Raw genomic sequence first — 20,705 nt, 5'->3', positions numbered from 1 at the left:
TTTGGAGTAAGGGAGGAATTTTTCCCCTAATGACAACATTGGAATGCACTCCAAGACAGTTTTAGCCTTCCTCTGGATCAACACGGCAGGTTTATAGGTTGAATTTGATGGACCTTTTTTCAATATTATCAACTATTCAACTATTCAACAAGCATGTAACAAAAGTGAGCTTCCATGGCCCGTACAGGGATCGAACCCGTGACCTTGGCGTTATTAGCACCACGCTCTAACCAACTGAGCTAACCGGCCGCTTTTACACCAAAGATTCACGTCACGTCAGTAGAAAATACATGCAAACGTGTATTCATATTGATATCCTATTAACCTGAATAATAAAATAAACTTGCAATTTTTACTACTCAAAAAGCATTGGACAAATTGCTTTTGTGTTTTCCATTCCACCCCATAAAGAGTTTTCTTTTAGTACATTATATGGTACATTAAATGCTGCCATTAAAAACAAGAACTTGTCTCGCTAAAAACAAGCCCTTATATGACTATGAGGACGGAAAAATAATAAAGTTATGACTATCGGAATACAAAGAGGCAAAATCAAGATATTATTTTTGTCCTTAAGGTTGAAATTGGACCTCTAAGATGATTTCATGCAACAAACTCTGCATTTCTATAAATCACCGGTTAGACCATACATGGAATATTGTGTACAGTTTTGAGCACCTGTGTATGAGAAGGACATTGCTGAACTAGAATGCGTGCAAAGAAGGGAAAGCAAGGTAATTAAAGGACCTCATCACAGACGGGGATTCTTTACTGTAAGAGCAGTTCGACGATTGAACTCTCTGCCACATTGAAAAGTGTTTTTTTGAAAAATATAAAATTTCATCATATTTGTACCAGATTATGGAGATGGGACTTTGATCCAGGAATTTATTCTAATAGCCATATTTGGAGTAAGGGAGGAATTTTTTCCCTAAAGAGAAAATTGGAATGCACTCCAAGACAGTTTTTGCCTTCCTCTGGATCAACACGGCAGGTTTATAGGTTGAATTTGATGGACCTTTTTTCAATATTATCAACTATTCAACTATTCAACAAGCATGTAACAAAAGTGAGCTTCCATGGCTCGAACCCGTGACCTTGGCGTTATTAGCACCACGCTCTAACCAACTGAGCTAACCGGCCACTTTTATACCAAAGATTCACGTCACGTCAGTAGAAAATACATGCAAACGTGTATTCATATTGATATCCTATTAACCTGAATAATAAAATAAACTTGCAATTTTTACTACTCAAAAAGCATTGGACAAATTGCTTTTGTGTTTTCCATTCCACCCCACAAAGAGTTTTCTTTCAGTACATTATATGGTACATTAAATGCTGCAATTAAAAACAAGAACTTGTCTCGCTAAAAACAAGCCCTTATATGACTATGAGGACGGAAAAATAATAAAGTTATGACTATCGGAATACAAAGAGGCAAAATCAAGATATTATTTTTGTCCTTAAGGTTGAAATTGGACCTCTAAGATGATTTCATGCAACAAACTCTGCATTTCTATAAATCACCGGTTACACCATACATGGAATATTGTGTACAGTTTTAAGCACCTGTGTATGAGAAGGACATTGCTGAACTAGAATGCGTGCAAAGAAGGGAAAGCAAGGTAATTAAAGGACCTCATCACAGACGGGGATTCTTTACTGTAAGAGCAGTTCGACGATTGAACTCTCTGCCACATTGAAAAGTGTTTTTTTGAAAAATATAAAATTTCATGATATTTGTACCAGATTCTGGAGATGGAACTTTGATCCAGGAATTTATTCTAATAGCCATATTTAGAGCAAGGGAGAAATTTTTCCCCTAATGACAACATTGGAATGCACTCCAAGACAGTTTTTGCCTTCCTCTGGATCAACACGGCAGGTTTATAGGTTGAATTTGATGGACCTTTTTTCAATATTATCAACTATTCAACTCTGTAACAAGCATGTAACAAGCATGTAACAAAAGTGAGCTTCCATGGCCCGTACGAGGATCGAACCCGTGACCTTGGCGTTATTAGCACCACGCTCTAACTAACTGAGCTAACCGGCCACTTTTACACCAAAGATTCACGTCACGTCAGTAGAAAATACATGCAAACGTGTAATCATATTGATATCCTATTAACCTGAATAATAAAATAAACTTGCAATTTTTACTACTCAAAAAGCATTGGACAAATTGCTTTTGTGTTTTCCATTCCACCCCACAAAGAGTTTTCTTCAGTACTTTATATGGTACATTAAATGCTGCCATTAAAAACAAGAACTTGTCTCGCTAAAAACAAGCCCTTATATGACTATGAGGACGGAAAAATAATAAAGTTATGACTATCGGAATACAAAGAGGCAAAATCAAGATATTATTTTTGTCCTTAAGGTTGAAATTGGACCTCTAAGATGATTTCATGCAACAAACTCTGCATTTCTATAAATCACCGGTTAGACCATACATGGAATATTGTGTACAGTTTTGAGCACCTGTGTATGAGAAGGACATTGCTGAACTAGAATGCGTGCAAAGAAGGGAAAGCAAGGTAATTAAAGGACCTCATCACAGACGGGGATTCTTTACTGTAAGAGCAGTTCGACGATTGAACTCTCTGCCACATTGAAAAGTGTTTTTTTGAAAAATATAAAATTTCATCATATTTGTACCAGATTCTGGAGATGGAAATTTGATCCAGGAATTTATTCTAATAGCCATATTTGGAGTAAGGGAGGAATTTTTCCCCTAATGACAACATTGGAATGCACTCCAAGACAGTTTTTGCCTTCCTCTGGATCAACACGGCAGGTTTATAGGTTGAATTTGATGGACCTTTTTTCAATATTATCAACTATTCAACTCTGTAACAAGCATGTAACAAAAGTGAGCTTCCATGGCCCATATGGGGATCGAACCCGTGACCTTGGCGTTATTAGCACCACGCTCTAACCAACTGAGCTAACCAGCCTCTTTTACACCAAAGATTCACGTCACGTTAGTAGAAAATACATGCAAACGTGTATTCATATTGATATCCTATTAACCTGAATAATAAAATAAACTTGCAATTTTTACTACTCAAAAAGCATTGGACAAATTGCTTTTGTGTTTTCCATTCCACCCCACAAAGAGTTTTCTTTCAGTACATTATATGGTACATTAAATACTGCCATTAAAAACAAGAAATTGTCTCGCTAAAAACAAGCCCTTATATGACTATGAGGACGGAAAAATAATAAAGTTATGACTATCGGAATACAAAGAGGCAAAATCAAGATATTATTTTTGTCCTTAAGGTTGAAATTGGACCTCTAAGATGATTTCATGCAACAAACTCTGCATTTCTATAAATCACCGGTTAGACCATACATGGAATATTGTGTACAGTTTTGAGCACCTGTGTATGAGAAAGACATTGCTGAACTAGAATGCGTGCAAAGAAGGGAAAGCAAGGTAATTAAAGGACCTCATCACAGACGGGGATTCTTTACTGTAAGAGAAGTTCGACGATTGAACTCTCTGCCACATTGAAAAGTGTTTTTTTGAAAAATATAAAATTTCATCATATTTGTACCAGATTCTGGAGATGGAACTTTGATCCAGGAATTTATTCTAATAGCCATATTTGGAGTAAGGGAGGAATTTTTCCCCTAATGACAACATTGGAATGCACTCCAAGACAGTTTTTGCCTTCCTCTGGATCAACACGGCAGGTTTACAGGTTGAATTTGATGGACCTTTTTTCAATATTATCAACTATTCAACTCTGTAACAAGCATGTAACAAAAGTGAGCTACCATGGCCCGAACCCGTGACCTTAGCGTTATTAGCACCACGCTCTAACCAACTGAGCTAACCGGCCACTGTTACACCAAAGATTCACGTCACGTCAGTAGAAAATACATGCAAACGTGTATTCATATTGATATCCTATTAACCTGAATAATAAAATAAACTTGCAATTTTTACTACTCAAAAAGCATTGGACAAATTGCTTTTGTGTTTTCCATTCCACCCCACAAAGAGTTTTCTTTCAGTACATTATATGGTACATTAAATGCTGCCATTAAAAACAAGAACTTGTCTCGCTAAAAACAAGCCCTTATATGACTATGAGGACGGAAAAATAATAAAGTTATGACTATCGGAATACAAAGAGGCAAAATCAAGATATTATTTTTGTCCTTAAGGTTGAAATTGGACCTCTAAGATGATTTCATGCAACAAACTCTGCATTTCTATAAATCACCGGTTAGACCATACATGGAATATTGTGTACAGTTTTAAGCACCTGTGTATGAGAAGGACATTGCTGAACTAGAATGCGTGCAAAGAAGGGAAAGCAAGGTAATTAAAGGACCTCATCACAGACGGGGATTCTTTACTGTAAGAGAAGTTCGACGATTGAACTCTCTGCCACATTGAAAAGTGTTTTTTTGAAAAATATAAAATTTCATCATATTTGTACCAGATTCTGGAGATGGAACTTTGATCCAGGAATTTATTCTAATAGCCATATTTGGAGTAAGGGAGGAATTTTTCCCCTAATGACAACATTGGAATGCACTCCAAGACAGTTTTTGCCTTCCTCTGGATCAACACGGCAGGTTTATAGGTTGAATTTGATGGACCTTTTTTCAATATTATCAACTATTCAACTCTGTAACAAAAGTGAGCTTCCATGGCCCGTACGGGGATCGAACCCGTGACCTTGGCGTTATTAGCACCACGCTCTAACCAACTGAGCTAACCGGCCACTTTTACACCAAAGATTCACGTCACGTCAGTAGAAAATACATGCAAACGTGTATTCATATTGATATCCTATTAACCTGAATAATAAAATAAACTTGCAATTTTTACTACTCAAAAAGCATTGGACAAATTGCTTTTGTGTTTTCCATTCCACCCCACAAAGAGTTTTCTTTCAGTACATTATATGGTACATTAAATGCTGCCATTAAAAACAAGAACTTGTCTCGCTAAAAACAAGCCCTTATATGACTATGAGGACGGAAAAATAATAAAGTTATGACTATCGGAATACAAAGAGGCAAAATCAAGATATTATTTTTGTCCTTAAGGTTGAAATTGGACCTCTAAGATGATTTCATGCAATAAACTCTGCATTTCTATAAATCACCGGTTAGACCATACATGGAATATTGTGTACAGTTTTGAGCACCTGCGTATGAGAAGGACATTGCTGAACTACAATGCGTGCAAAGAAGGGAAAGCAAGGTAATTAACCCCTTAATGACCGGGCCATTTTGCACGTTAATGACCAAGGATTATTTTTTGTTTTTCCACGGTCGCATTCCAAGAGTCGTAACTGTTTTTGTATTCCGTCTATATAGCCGTATAAGGGCTTGTTTTTTCCGGGACGAGTTGTATTTTGTAATTGTACCATTTTTAGATGCTTATAACATATTGATTAACTTTTATTAACTTTATTTTAGGAGAGAATTGAAAATAAGCAGCTATTCCAGCATTAATTTTCACGTTATAAATTTACGCCGTTTACTATGCAGCGTAAATAACATGTTAACTTTATTCTATGGGTCGGCACGATTACAGGGATACCAAATGTATAAAGGTTTTATATGTTTTTTCTACGTTTGCACAATAAAAACCCTTTTAGAAAAAAATTACTTGTTTTTGCATCGCCGCGTTCCAAGAGCCGTCATTTTTTTATTTTTCCGTCGATGTGGCCGTACGTGGGCTTGATTTTTGCGGGACAATGTGTAGTTTTCATTAGTACTATTTTGGGGTACATAGGACTTATAGATGAACTTTTATTTTATTTTTTATGGGGGGAATGGGAGAAAAGAGAGAATTTTGCCGTTGTTTTTTGCGTTTTCTTTGGACGCCGTTCATCCGGCGGTTTAATTAATGTGTTCATTTTATTGGTCAAGTTGTTACAATCGCGGGGATACCATATATGTGTATGTGTGATTTGTTTTGACCGTTTTATTAAATAAAACCACTTTTTGGGGCAAAAAAGTAGTTTTATTTGACTTTGACTGTAATTTTTTTTATTTTTTTTTTCACAAACTTTATTTAACGGTTTTACTTTTTTTTTTTTAGTCCCACCAGGGGACTTCACTATGCGATGTGCAGATCGCATATATAATGCTTTGGTATACTTCGTATACCAAAGCATTATTGCCTGTCAGTGTAAAACTGACAGGCAACCTGTTAGGTCATGCCTCTGGCATCGCCTAACAGGCAGATGCTGAAGACAGACCTGGGGGTCTTTGTTAGACCCCCGGCTGTCATGGAAACCCGACGGAGACCCGCGATTTGTTTGCGGGGGCGCCGATCGGGAGACAGAGGGAGTTCCCCCTTCTGTCAAACACATTAAATGCCGCTGTCACTGTTGACAGCGGCATTTAATGGGTTAAACTGCCGGAATCGGCGCGTGCTTCGATTCCGGCAGTTGCAGCAGGAGCCAGGCTGTGTATAACAGCCGTGCTCCTGCCGCTGATCGCGTGGGTAAACTGTCAGTACCCGCGCGATCACAGGACGGATATATCCGTCCTCCTGCGCGAACTAGCAGCTGCTGAGGACGGATATATCCGTCCTTCGGCGTTAAGGGGTTAAAGGACCTCATCACAGATGGGGATTCTTTACTGTAAGAGAAGTTCTACGATTGAACTCTCTGCCACATTGAAAAGTGTTTTTTTGAAAAATATAAAATTTAAAATATAAATAGGACGGAAAAATAATAAAGTTATGACTATCGGAATACAAAGAGGCAAAATCAAGATATTATTTTTGTCCTTAAGGTTGAAAGTGGACCTCTAAGATGATTTCATGCAACAAACTCTGCATTTCTATAAATCACCGGTTAGACCATACATGGAATATTGTGTACAGTTTTGAGCACCTGTGTATGAGAAGGACATTGCTGAACTAGAATGCGTGCAAAGAAGGGAAAGCAAGGTAATTAAAGGACCTCATCACAGACGGGGATTCTTTACTGTAAGAGCAGTTCGACGATTGAACTCTCTGCCACATTGAAAAGTGTTTTTTTGAAAAATATAAAATTTCATCATATTTGTACCAGATTCTGGAGATGGAACTTTGATCCAGGAATTTATTCTAATAGCCATATTTGGAGTAAGGGAGGAATTTTTCCCCTAATGACAACATTGGAATGCACTCCAATACAGTTTTTGCCTTCCTCTGGATCAACACGGCAGGTTTACAGGTTGAATTTGATGGACCTTTTTTCAATATTATCAACTATTCAACTCTGTAACAAGCATGTAACAAAAGTGAGCTACCATGGCCCGAACCCGTGACCTTAGTGTTATTAGCACCACGCTCTAACCAACTGAGCTAACCGGCCACTTTTACACCAAAGATTCACGTCACGTCAGTAGAAAATACATGCAAACGTGTATTCATATTGATATCCTATTAACCTGAATAATAAAATAAACTTGAAATTTTTACTACTCAAAAAGCATTGGACAAATTGCTTTTGTGTTTTCCATTCCACCCCACAAAGAGTTTTCTTTCAGTACATTATATGGTACATTAAATACTGCCATTAAAAACAAGAAATTGTCTCGCTAAAAACAAGCCCTTATATGACTATGAGGACGGAAAAATAATAAAGTTATGACTATCGGAATACAAAGAGGCAAAATCAAGATATTATTTTTGTCCTTAAGGTTGAAATTGGACCTCTAAGATGATTTCATGCAACAAACTCTGCATTTCTATAAATCACCGGTTAGACCATACATGGAATATTGTGTACAGTTTTGAGCACCTGTGTATGAGAAGGACATTGCTGAACTAGAATGCGTGCAAAGAAGGGAAAGCAAGGTAATTAAAGGACCTCATCACAGACGGGGATTCTTTACTGTAAGAGCAGTTCGACGATTGAACTCTCTGCCACATTGAAAAGTGTTTTTTTGAAAAATATAAAATTTCATCATATTTGTACCAGATTCTGGAGATGGAACTTTGATCCAGGAATTTATTCTAATAGCCATATTTGGAGTAAGGGTGGAATTTTTCCCCTAATGAGAAAATTGGAATGCACTCCAAGACAGTTTTTGCCTTCCTCTGGATCAACACGGCAGGTTTATAGGTTGAATTTGATGGACCTTTTTTCAATATTATCAACTATTCAACTCTGTAACAAGCATGTAACAAAATTGAGCTTCTATGGCCCGTACGGGGATCGAACCCGTGACCTTGGCGTTATTTATAGAAATGCAGAGTTTGTTGCATGAAATCATCTTAGAGGTCCAATTTCAACCTTAAGGACAAAAATAATATCTTGATTTTGCCTCTTTGTATTCCGATAGTCATAACTTTATTATTTTTCCGTCCTCATAGTCATATAAGGGCTTGTTTTTTGCGAGACAAGTTCTTGTTTTTAATGGCAGCATTTAATGTACCATATAATGTACTGAAAGAAAACTCTAACCAACTGAGCTAACTGGCCACTTTTACACCAAAGATTCACGTCACGTCAGTAGAAAATACATGCAAACGGGTATTCATATTGATATCCTATTAACCTGAATAATAAAATAAACTTGCAATTTTTACTACTCAAAAAGCATTGGACAAATTGCTTTTGTGTTTTCCATTCCACCCCACAAAGAGTTTTCTTTCAGTACATTATATGGTACATTAAATGCTGCCATTAAAAACAAGAACTTGTCTCGCAAAAAACAAGCCCTTATATGACTATGAGGACGGAAAAATAATAAAGTTATGACTATCGGAATACAAAGAGGCAAAATCAAGATATTATTTTTGTCCTTAAGGTTGAAATTGGACCTCTAAGATGATTTCATGCAACAAACTCTGCATTTCTATAAATCACCGGTTAGACCATACATGGAATATTGTGTACAGTTTTGAGCACCTGTGTATGAGAAGGACATTGCTGAACTAGAATGCGTGCAAAGAAGGGAAAGCAAGGTAATTAAAGGACCTCATCACAGACGGGGATTCTTTACTGTAAGAGCAGTTCGACGATTGAACTCTCTGCCACATTGAAAAGTGTTTTTTTGAAAAATATAAAATTTCATCATATTTGTACCAGATTCTGGAGATGGAACTTTGATCCAGGAATTTATTCTAATAGCCATATTTGGAGTAAGGGAGGAATTTTTCCCCTAATGACAACATTGGAATGCACTCCAAGACAGTTTTTGCCTTCCTCTGGATCAACACGGCAGGTTTATAGGTTGAATTTGATGGACCTTTTTTCAATATTATCAACTATTCAACTCTGTAACAAAAGTGAGCTTCCATGGCCCGTACGGGGATCGAACCCGTGACCTTGGCGTTATTAGCACCACGCTCTAACCAACTGAGCTAACCGGCCACTTTTACACCAAAGATTCACGTCACGTCAGTAGAAAATACATGCAAACGTGTATTCATATTGATATCCTATTAACCTGAATAATAAAATAAACTTGCAATTTTTACTACTCAAAAAGCATTGGACAAATTGCTTTTGTGTTTTCCATTCCACCCCACAAAGAGTTTTCTTCAGTACATTATATGGTACATTAAATGCTGCCATTAAAAACAAGAACTTGTCTCGCTAAAAACAAGCCCTTATATGACTATGAGGACGGAAAAATAATAAAGTTATGACTATCGGAATACAAAGAGGCAAAATCAAGATATTATTTTTCCATTCCACCCCACAAAGAGTTTTCTTTCAGTACATTATATGGTACATTAAATGCTGCCATTAAAAACAAGAACTTGTCTCGCTAAAAACAAGCCCTTATATGACTATGAGGACGGAAAAATAATAAAGTTATGACTATCAGAATACAAAGAGGCAAAATCAAGATATTATTTTTGTCCTTAAGGTTGAAATTGAACCTCTAAGATGATTTCATGCAACAAACTCTGCATTTCTATAAATCACCGGTTAGACCATACATGGAATATTGTGTACAGTTTTGAGCACCTGTGTAAGAGAAGGACATTGCTGAACTAGAATGCGTGCAAAGAAGGGAAAGCAAGGTAATTAAAGGACCTCATCACAGACGGGGATTCTTTACTGTAAGAGCAGTTCGACGATTGAACTCTCTGCCACATTGAAAAGTGTTTTTTTGAAAAATATAAAATTTCATCATATTTGTACCAGATTCTGGAGATGGAACTTTGATCCAGGAATTTATTCTAATAGCCATATTTGGAGTAAGGGAGGAATTTTTCCCCTAATGACAACATTGGAATGCACTCCAAGACAGTTTTTGCCTTCCTCTGGATCAACACGGCAGGTTTATAGGTTGAATTTGATGGACCTTTTTTCAATATTATCAACTATTCAACTCTGTAACAAAAGTGAGCTTCCATGGCCCGTACGGGGATCGAACCCGTGACCTTGGCGTTATTAGCACCACGCTCTAACCAACTGAGCTAAACGGCCACTTTTACACCAAAGATTCACGTCACGTCAGTAGAAAATACATGCAAACGTGTATTCATATTGATATCCTATTAACCTGAATAATAAAATAAACTTGCAATTTTTACTACTCAAAAAGCATTGGACAAATTGCTTTTGTGTTTTCCATTCCACCCCACAAAGAGTTTTCTTCAGTACATTATATGGTACATTAAATGCTGCCATTAAAAACAAGAACTTGTCTCGCTAAAAACAAGCCCTTATATGACTATGAGGACGGAAAAATAATAAAGTTATGACTATCGGAATACAAAGAGGCAAAATCAAGATATTATTTTTCCATTCCACCCCACAAAGAGTTTTCTTTCAGTACATTATATGGTACATTAAATGCTGCCATTAAAAACAAGAACTTGTCTCGCTAAAAACAAGCCCTTATATGACTATGAGGACGGAAAAATAATAAAGTTATGACTATCAGAATACAAAGAGGCAAAATCAAGATATTATTTTTGTCCTTAAGGTTGAAATTGAACCTCTAAGATGATTTCATGCAACAAACTCTGCATTTCTATAAATCACCGGTTAGACCATACATGGAATATTGTGTACAGTTTTGAGCACCTGTGTAAGAGAAGGACATTGCTGAACTAGAATGCGTGCAAAGAAGGGAAAGCAAGGTAATTAAAGGACCTCATCACAGACGGGGATTCTTTACTGTAAGAGCAGTTCGACGATTGAACTCTCTGCCACATTGAAAAGTGTTTTTTTGAAAAATATAAAAATTCATCATATTTGTACCAGATTCTGGAGATGGAACTTTGATCCAGGAATTTATTCTAATAGCCATATTTGGAGTAAGGGAGGAATTTTTCCCCTAATGACAACATTGGAATGCACTCCAAGACAGTTTTTGCCTTCCTCTGGATCAACACGGCAGGTTTATAGGTTGAATTTGATGGACCTTTTTTCAATATTATCAACTATTCAACTCTGTAACAAGCGTGAGCTTCCATGGCACGTACGGGGATCGAACCCGTGACCTTGGCGTTATTAGCACCACGCTCTAACCAACTGAGCTAACAGGCCACTTTTACACCAAAGATTCACATCACGTCAGTAGAAAATACATGCAAACGTGTATTCATATTGATATCCTATTAACCTGAATAATAAAATAAACTTGCAATTTTTACTACTCAAAAAGCATTGGACAAATTGCTTTTGTGTTTTCCATTCCACCCCACAAAGAGTTTTCTTTCAGTACATTATATGGTACATTAAATGCTGCCATTAAAAACAAGAACTTGTCTCGCTAAAAACAAGCCCTTATATGACTATGAGGACGGAAAAATAATAAAGTTATGACTATCGGAATACAAAGAGGCAAAATCAAGATATTATTTTTGTCCTTAAGGTTGAAATTGAACCTCTAAGATGATTTCATGCAACAAACTCTGCATTTCTATAAATCACCGGTTACACCATACATGGAATATTGTGTACAGTTTTGAGCACCTGTGTATGAGAAGGACATTGCTGAACTAGAATGCGTGCAAAGAAGGGAAAGCAAGGTAATTAAAGGACCTCATCACAGACGGGGATTCTTTACTGTAAGAGCAGTTTGACGATTGAACTCTCTGCCACATTGAAAAGTGTTTTTTTGAAAAATATAAAATTTCATCATATTTGTACCAGATTCTGGAGATGGAACTTTGATCCAGGAATTTATTCTAATAGCCATATTTGGAGTAAGGGAGGAATTTTTCCCCTAATGACAACATTGGAATGCACTCCAAGACAGTTTTTGCCTTCCTCTGGATCAACACGGCAGGTTTATAGGTTGAATTTGATGGACCTTTTTTCAATAGTATCAACTATTCAACTCTGTAACTCTGTAACAAAAGTGAGCTTCCATGGCCCGTACGGGGATCGAACCCGTGACTTGGCGTTATTAGCACCACGCTCTAACCAACTGAGCTAACCAGCCACTTTTACACCAAAGATTCACGTCACGTCAGTAGAAAATACATGCAAACGTGTATTCATATTGATATCCTATTAACCTGAATAATAAAATAAACTTGCAATTTTTACTACTCAAAAAGCATTGGACAAATTGCTTTTGTGTTTTCCATTCCACCCCACAAAGAGTTTTCTTTCAGTACATTATATGGTACATTAAATGCTGCCATTAAAAACAAGAACTTGTCTCGCTAAAAACAAGCCCTTATATGACTATGAGGACGGAAAAATAATAAAGTTATGACTATCGGAATACAAAGAGGCAAAATCAAGATATTATTTTTGTCCTTAAGGTTGAAATTGAACCTCTAAGATGATTTCATGCAACAAACTCTGCATTTCTATAAATCACCGGTTACACCATACATGGAATATTGTGTACAGTTTTGAGCACCTGTGTATGAGAAGGACATTGCTGAACTAGAATGCGTGCAAAGAAGGGAAAGCAAGGTAATTAAAGGACCTCATCACAGACGGGGATTCTTTACTGTAAGAGCAGTTTGACGATTGAACTCTCTGCCACATTGAAAAGTGTTTTTTTGAAAAATATAAAATTTCATCATATTTGTACCAGATTCTGGAGATGGAACTTTGATCCAGGAATTTATTCTAATAGCCATATTTGGAGTAAGGGAGGAATTTTTCCCCTAATGACAACATTGGAATGCACTCCAAGACAGTTTTTGCCTTCCTCTGGATCAACACGGCAGGTTTATAGGTTGAATTTGATGGACCTTTTTTCAATATTATCAACTATTCAACTCTGTAACAAGCATGTAACAAAAGTGAGCTTCCATGGCCCATAAGGTGACCAAACCCGTGACCTTGGCGTTATTAGCACCACGCTCTAACCAACTGAGCTAACCGGCCACTTTTACACCAAAGATTCACGTCACGTCAGTAGAAAATACATGCAAACGTGTATTCATATTGATATCCTATTAACCTGAATAATAAAATAAACTTGCAATTTTTACTACTCAAAAAGCATTGGACAAATTGCTTTTGTGTTTTCCATTCCACCCCACAAAGAGTTTTCTTCAGTACATTATATGGTACATTAAATGCTGCCATTAAAAACAAGAACTTGTCTCGCTAAAAACAATCCCTTATATGACTATGAGGCCGAAAAATAATAAAGTTATGACTATCGGAATACAAAGAGGCAAAATCAAGATATTATTTTTGTCCTTAAGGTTGAAATTGGACCTCTAAGATGATTTCATGCAACAAACTCTGCATTTCTATAAATCACCGGTTAGACCATACATGGAATATTGTGTACAGTTTTGAGCACCTGTGTATGAGAAGGACATTGCTGAACTAGAATGCGTGCAAAGAAGGGAAAGCAAGGTAATTAAAGGACCTCATCACAGACGGGGATTCTTTACTGTAAGAGCAGTTCGACGATTGAACTCTCTGCCACATTGAAAAGTGGTTTTTTGAAAAATATAAAATTTCATCATATTTGTACCAGATTCTGGAGATGGAACTTTGATCCAGGAATTTATTCTAATAGCCATATTTGGAGTAAGGGAGGAATTTTTCCCCTAATGACAACATTGGAATGCACTCTAAGACAGTTTTTGCCTTCCTCTGGATCAACACGGCAGGTTTATAGGTTGAATTTGATGGACCTTTTTTCAATATTATCAACTATTCAACTCTGTAACAAGCATGTAACAAAAGTGAGCTTACATGGCCCGTACGGGGATCGAACCCGTGACCTTGGCGTTATTAGCACCACGCGCTAACCAACTGAGCTAACCGGCCACTTTTACACCAAAGATTCACGTCACGTCAGTAGAAAATACATGCAAACGTGTATTCATATTGATATCCTATTAACCTGAATAATAAAATAAACTTGCAATTTTTACTACTCAAAAAGCATTGGACAAATTGCTTTTGTGTTTTCCATTCCACCCCACAAAGAGTTTTCTTTCAGTACATTATATGGTACATTAAATGCTGCCATTAAAAACAAGAACTTGTCTCGCTAAAAACAAGCCCTTATATGACTATGAGGACGGAAAAATAATAAAGTTATGACTATCGGAATACAAAGAGGCAAAATCAAGATATTATTTTTGTCCTTAAGGTTGAAATTGAACCTCTAAGATGATTTCATGCAACAAACTCTGCATTTCTATAAATCACCGGTTACACCATACATCGAATATTGTGTACAGTTTTGAGCACCTGTGTATGAGAAGGACATTGCTGAACTAGAATGCGTGCAAAGAAGGGAAAGCAAGGTAATTAAAGGACCTCATCACAGACGGGGATTCTTTACTGTAAGAGCAGTTCGACGATTGAACTCTCTGCCACATTGAAAAGTGTTTTTTTGAAAAATATAAAATTTCATCATATTTGTACCAGATTCTGGAGATGGAAATTTGATCCAGGAATTTATTCTAATAGCCATATTTGGAGTAAGGGAGGAATTTTTCCCCTAATGACAACATTGGAATGCACTCCAAGACAGTTTTTGCCTTCCTCTGGATTAACACGGCAGGTTTATAGGTTGAATTTGATGGACCTTTTTTCAATATTATCAACTATTCAACTCTGTAACAGGCATGTAACAAAAGTGAGCTTCCATGGCACGTACGGGGATCGAACCCGTGACCTTGGCGTTATTAGCACCACGCTCTAACCAACTGAGCTAACAGGCCACTTTTACACCAAAGATTCACGTCACGTCAGTAGAAAATACATGCAAACGTGTATTCATATTGATATCCTATTAACTTGAATAATAAAATAAACTTGCAATTTTTACTACTCAAAAAGCATTGGACAAATTGCTTTTGTGTTTTCCATTCCACCCCACAAAGAGTTTTCTTCAGTACATTATATGGTACATTAAATGCTGCCATTAACCCCTTCCCTCTTTGGCCGCTTTTGACCTTCCTGACAGAGCCTCATTTTTCAAATCTGACATGTTTCACTTTATGTGGTAATAACTCCGGGATGCTTTTACCTATCCAAGTGATTCTGAGATTGTTTTCTCGTGACACATTGGACTTTATGTTACTGGCAAAATTTGCCCGATACATTCAGTATTTAATTGTGAAAAACACCAAAATTCAGCGAAAAATTGCAAAAATTTGCATTTTTCTCAATTTAAATGTATCTGCTTGTAAGACAGGCAGTTATATCACACAAAAATGTTGCTAACTAACATCCCCCATATGTCTACTTTAGATTGGCATCGTTTTTTGAACATCATTTTATTTTTCAAGGACGTTACAAGGCTTAGAACTTTAGCAGCAATTTCTCACATTTTCAAGAAAATTTCAAAATGCTATTTTTACAGGGGCCAGTTCAGTTGTGAAGTGGGTTTGAGGTCCTTAGATATTAGAAACCCCCAATAAGTCACCCCATTTTAAAAAATGCACCCCTCAAAGTATTCAAAACAGCATTTAGAAAGTTTCTTAACCCTTTAGACATTGCGCAGGAATTAAGGCAACGTAGAGGTGAAATTTACAAAGTTCATTATTTTTTTCCAGAAATTCATTTTGAATCCATTTTTTTTGTACCACAGAATGTTTTACCCAAGAAATGCAACTCAATATTTATTGCCCAGGTTCTGCAGTTTTAGGAAATATCCCACATGTGGCTCTAGTGTGCTACTGGACTGAAGCACCGGCCTCAGAAGCAAAGGAGCACCTGGTGGATTTTGGGCCTCCTTTTTATTAGAATATATTTTAGGCACCATGTCAGCTTTGAACAGGTCTTGTGGAACTAAAACAGTGGAAACCCCCCAAAAGTGACCCCATTTGGGAAACTACACCCCTCGAGGAATTTATATAGGGGTGTAGCAAGCATTTTGACCGGCCAGTTTTTTTGCAAAAATGTTTGGAACTAGGCCATGAAAATGAAAATCTAAATTTTTTCAAATAAAATTTAGGTTTAGCTAATTTTTTTTCATTTCCAAAAGAACTAAAGTAGAAAAAGCACCACAACATTTGTAGAGCAATTTCTCCCGAGTAAAACAATACCCCACATGTCGTAATAAACGGTTATTTGGACACACGGCAGGGCTTAGAATGGAAAGAGCGCCATTTGGCTCTTGGAGCTCAAATTTAGCAGGAATGGTTTGCAGAGGCCATGTCGCATTTGCAAAGCCCCCTAGGGGACAAAACAGTGGAAACCCCCAACAAGTGACCCCATTTTGGAAACTATACCCCTCGAGGAATTTATCTAGGGGTGTAGCAAGCATTTTGACCGGCCAGTTTTTTTGCAAACATTTTTGGAACTAGGCCATGAAAATGAAAATCTAAATTTTTTCAAATAAAATGTAGGTTTAGCTAATTTTTTTTCATTTCCACAAGGACTAAAGGAGAAAAAGCACCATAAAATTTGTAAAGAAATTTCTCCCGAGTAAAACAATACCCCACATGTAGTAATAAAAGGCTGTTTGGACACACGGCGAGGCTGAGAAGGGAAAGAGCGCCATTTGGCTTTTGGAACTCAAATTTAGCAGGAATGGTTTGCGGAGGCCATGTCGCATTTACAAAGCCCCTGAGGGGACAAAACAGTGGAAACCCCCAACAAGTGACCCCATTTTGGAAACTACACCCCATGAGGAAATTATCTAGGAGTACAGTGAGCAGTTTGACCCCACAGGTGTTTTACAGAACTTATTGGAAGTAGGCCGTAAAAATGAAAATCTACATTTTTTGAAATAAAATGTAGGTTTAGGTTTTTTTTTTTCATTTCCACAAGGACTGAAGGAGAAAAAGCACCATAAAATTAGTAAATCAACTTCTCCCGAGTAAAACAATGCCCCACATGTGGTCATAAACGGCTGTTTGGACACACGGTAGGGCTCAGAATGGAACTAGCACCATTTGGATTTTGGATAGTGTCTGGGCGCCATGTCACATTTGCTGAGCCCCTGTAGTACTAGTACAGTGGAAACACCCCAAAATTGACTAAATTTGGGAAACTGCACCCCCTGAGGAATCATCTAGGGGTATAGTGAAAATTTTGATCCCAAAGGTTTTTTGCTGAATTAAGCCATGAAAATGAAAAATAATTTTTTTTTCCAACAAGATGTCGTTTTAGATCAACATTTTTCATTTTTACAAGGAATAGAGAAGAAAAAGCACCCCAACATTTGTAAAGTAATTTCTCCCGAGTACGGTAACACCCCATATGTGGTTATAATCGGCTGATTACGTATATGGGAGCATTCAGAAGAAAAGGAGCGGTATTTATCTTTCGGAGCGTAGATTTTGCTGGAATGGTTTGCGGACGCCATGTTGCATTTGCAAAACCACTGATGTACCAAACAAAAGTGACCCCGTTTTAGAAACTACACCCCTAAAGGCATTTATCAAGGGATGTAGTGAGAATTTAGACTCCACAGGTGTTTTTCAGAAATGAATACGCAGTGGATGGTGCAAAGTGAAAATTGCAATTTTTCCACTGATCTGCCCATTCACCGCACAAGATGTTGTGCCCCTGGAGAATGTTACCCCATAAATTGTTAAGCGGGTTCTCCCGGGTATGGTAATGCCTTACTTGTGGCCATAAATTGCTGTTTGGGCACACTGTAGGGCTAAGAAGGAATAGACCGCCATTTTGAGCATGGATTTTGCTTGGTAGTTTTGTTTGAGTTTTGCTGGTATTCAGTTTATAATGTGGTGGCATATGTAATCTGTGCGGAGAACATCAGGGTATATGTAATCTGTGCGGAGAACATCAGGGTATATGTAATCTGTGCGGAGAACATCAGGGTATATGTAATCTGTGCGGGTACATCAGGGCATAATAAGAGGGTATAATAATGGGGTAAATAATACAATTATCCATAGATGTGTGTTACGATGTGAAGCCATCCGTTATGCGCAGGCCGGTGTCACACTGATAAACGGTTTTCTTTCTTGTCCCCCTTCTGTAACGCTCTGCACCTTTTGGGGACTTTTTCTCCTTCGTAGTTTGGGAAATATTGCTGGGAAAGTTTTGTGCTGGTATAATACGGGCGCCCTCGCTTCCAGCGGATGTGCTATGTCCCTTCCCTTTCCTAGTTCCTAAATACTAGGGCCCTGAAACTGAAGAAATGTTCCCCTCCGGCCTGCGCATTGAGATGTTTTTTCATCACCGCATTACTAGTGCCATAACTTTTTTGTTTTTCAGTTGATTGGGCGGTGTGCGGGCTTGTTTTTTGCGAGACGGGCTGTAGATTTTATTGGTACCATTTTAGAACACATACGACTTTTTGATCACTTTTTATTTCATTTTTTGGTAAAGGAAATTACCAAAAACAAGCAATTCTGGAATCGTCTTTTATTGGTTTTTTTTTATCGGCATCCACAGTGCGCCCTAAATTACATGTTAGCTTTATTCTGCGGGTCGATACGATTACGGCGATACCAAATTTATATAGTTTTTTTTATGTATTGCGGCTTTTGCACAATAAAATCACTTTTTTTATAAAATCATTTGTTTTCTGTGTCGCCATATTCTAAGACACATAACGTTATTATTTTTGCGTGCACAAAGCGGTGTCAGGGATTATTTTTTGCGGGACGGATTGCCGTTTTTATTGGTACAATTTTGGAGTAAATGTGACTTTTTGATCACTTTTTATAGCATTTTTTGGAAGGAGATGTGACCTAAAAACAAAGATTCTGGCGTTGTTTTTCATGGTTTTTTTTTACGGCGTTTACCGTGCGGGATAAATTACATAATAGTTTTGTAGTTTGGGTCGTTACGGACGCGGCGATACCAATTATGTATAGTTTTTTAATTTTTACGGTTTTTCCCATAATAAAAGACTTACTATGGGAAAAAAGTCAGTTTAGCTTTATTTTTATTTGAAATGTGTGTGTTTTTATTGTTTTACCACATTTTTATTAACTTTTTTTTACTTTTTTGACTTGTCCCACTAGGGGACATGAGGGCCTGATGCCCCGATCGCTACTCTAATACACTGCACTACATACGTAGTGCAGTGTATTAGCGCTGTCAGTTATTCACTGACAGCAAGCCTATGAGGACACGCCGAAGGCGGGTCCTCATCGGCTCCCGTACAAGGCAGACTCGGACGCCATTTTCTATTGAGCGCAGCATCTGAGGGGTTAATCTGCCGGATCGGAGAATAGCTCCGGTCCTGGCAGTTACAGGAGGGTGCCAGCTGTATAATACAGCTGTCACCCCGCGGTGATGGTGCCGGCTCTGCTTCTGAGCCCGCACAATCACTGCGCCGTACATGTACGGCGCTTTGCGGGAAGCACCTCCCGACAGCGCCGTACATGTACGGCGCATGTCGGGAAGGGGTTAAAAACAAGAACTTGTCTCGCTAAAAACAAGCCCTTATATGACTATGAGGACGGAAAAATAATAAAGTTATGACTATCGGAATACAAAGAGGCAAAATCAAGATATTATTTTTGTCCTTAAGGTTGAAATTGGACCTCTAAGATGATTTCATGCAACAAACTCTGCATTTCTATAAATCACCGGTTAGACCATACATGGAATATTGTGTACAGTTTTGAGCACCTGTGTATGAGAAGGACATTGCTGAACTAGAATGCGTGCAAAGAAGGGAAAGCAAGGTAATTAAAGGACCTCATCACAGACGGGGATTCTTTACTGTAAGAGCAGTTCGACGATTGAACTCTCTGCCACATTGAAAAGTGTTTTTTTGAAAAATATAAAATTTCATCATATTTGTACCAGATTCTGGAGATGGAACTTTGATCCAGGAATTTATTCTAATAGCCATATTTGGAGTAAGGGAGGAATTTTTCCCCTAATGACAACATTGGAATGCACTCCAAGACAGTTTTTGCCTTCCTCTGGATCAACACGGCAGGTTTATAGGTTGAATTTGATGGACCTTTTTTCAATATTATCAACTATTCAACTCTGTAACAAGCATGTAACAAAAGGGAGCTTCCATGGCCCATACGGGGATCGAACCCGTGACCTTGGCGTTATTAGCACCACGCTCTAACCAACTGAGCTAACCGGCCACTTTTACACCAAAGATTCACGTCACGTCAGTAGAAAATACATGCAAACGTGTATTCATATTGATATCCTATTAACCTGAATAATAAAATAAACTTGCAATTTTTACTACTCAAAAAGCATTGGACAAATTGCTTTTGTGTTTTCCATTCCACCTCACAAAGAGTTTTCTTTCAGTACATTATATGGTACATTAAATGCTGCCATTAAAAACAAGAACTTGTCTCGCTAAAAACAAGCCCTTATATGACTATGAGGACGGAAAAATAATAAAGGTATGACTAT

At 37.6% G+C, this 20,705-nt stretch overlaps 6 non-coding genes across 6 annotated transcripts; all 6 read right to left on the bottom strand.

The window, feature by feature from the left end:
- Nucleotides 1–4,677: 4,677 nt before the first annotated feature.
- On the bottom strand, nucleotides 4,678–4,751 carry TRNAI-AAU (transfer RNA isoleucine (anticodon AAU)). The gene has a single exon. It is a non-coding gene; the product is annotated as a tRNA-Ile (tRNA).
- Nucleotides 4,752–9,282: 4,531 nt separating this feature from the next.
- TRNAI-AAU (transfer RNA isoleucine (anticodon AAU)) lies at nucleotides 9,283–9,356 on the bottom strand. The gene has a single exon. It is a non-coding gene; the product is annotated as a tRNA-Ile (tRNA).
- Nucleotides 9,357–11,418: 2,062 nt separating this feature from the next.
- On the bottom strand, nucleotides 11,419–11,492 carry TRNAI-AAU (transfer RNA isoleucine (anticodon AAU)). Its single transcript has one exon. It is a non-coding gene; the product is annotated as a tRNA-Ile (tRNA).
- An 828-nt stretch (nucleotides 11,493–12,320) lies between these two features.
- Nucleotides 12,321–12,393, bottom strand: TRNAI-AAU (transfer RNA isoleucine (anticodon AAU)). The gene has a single exon. It is a non-coding gene; the product is annotated as a tRNA-Ile (tRNA).
- A 2,639-nt stretch (nucleotides 12,394–15,032) lies between these two features.
- On the bottom strand, nucleotides 15,033–15,106 carry TRNAI-AAU (transfer RNA isoleucine (anticodon AAU)). Its single transcript has one exon. It is a non-coding gene; the product is annotated as a tRNA-Ile (tRNA).
- Nucleotides 15,107–20,348: 5,242 nt separating this feature from the next.
- Nucleotides 20,349–20,422, bottom strand: TRNAI-AAU (transfer RNA isoleucine (anticodon AAU)). The gene has a single exon. It is a non-coding gene; the product is annotated as a tRNA-Ile (tRNA).
- Nucleotides 20,423–20,705: the final 283 nt, after the last annotated feature.

This window comes from Rhinoderma darwinii, chromosome 3 (assembly GCF_050947455.1).
Source record: "Rhinoderma darwinii isolate aRhiDar2 chromosome 3, aRhiDar2.hap1, whole genome shotgun sequence".
NCBI classification, from domain to species: Eukaryota; Metazoa; Chordata; class Amphibia; order Anura; family Rhinodermatidae; genus Rhinoderma; species Rhinoderma darwinii.
This window is presented reverse-complemented; position numbering and strand designations above follow the sequence as displayed.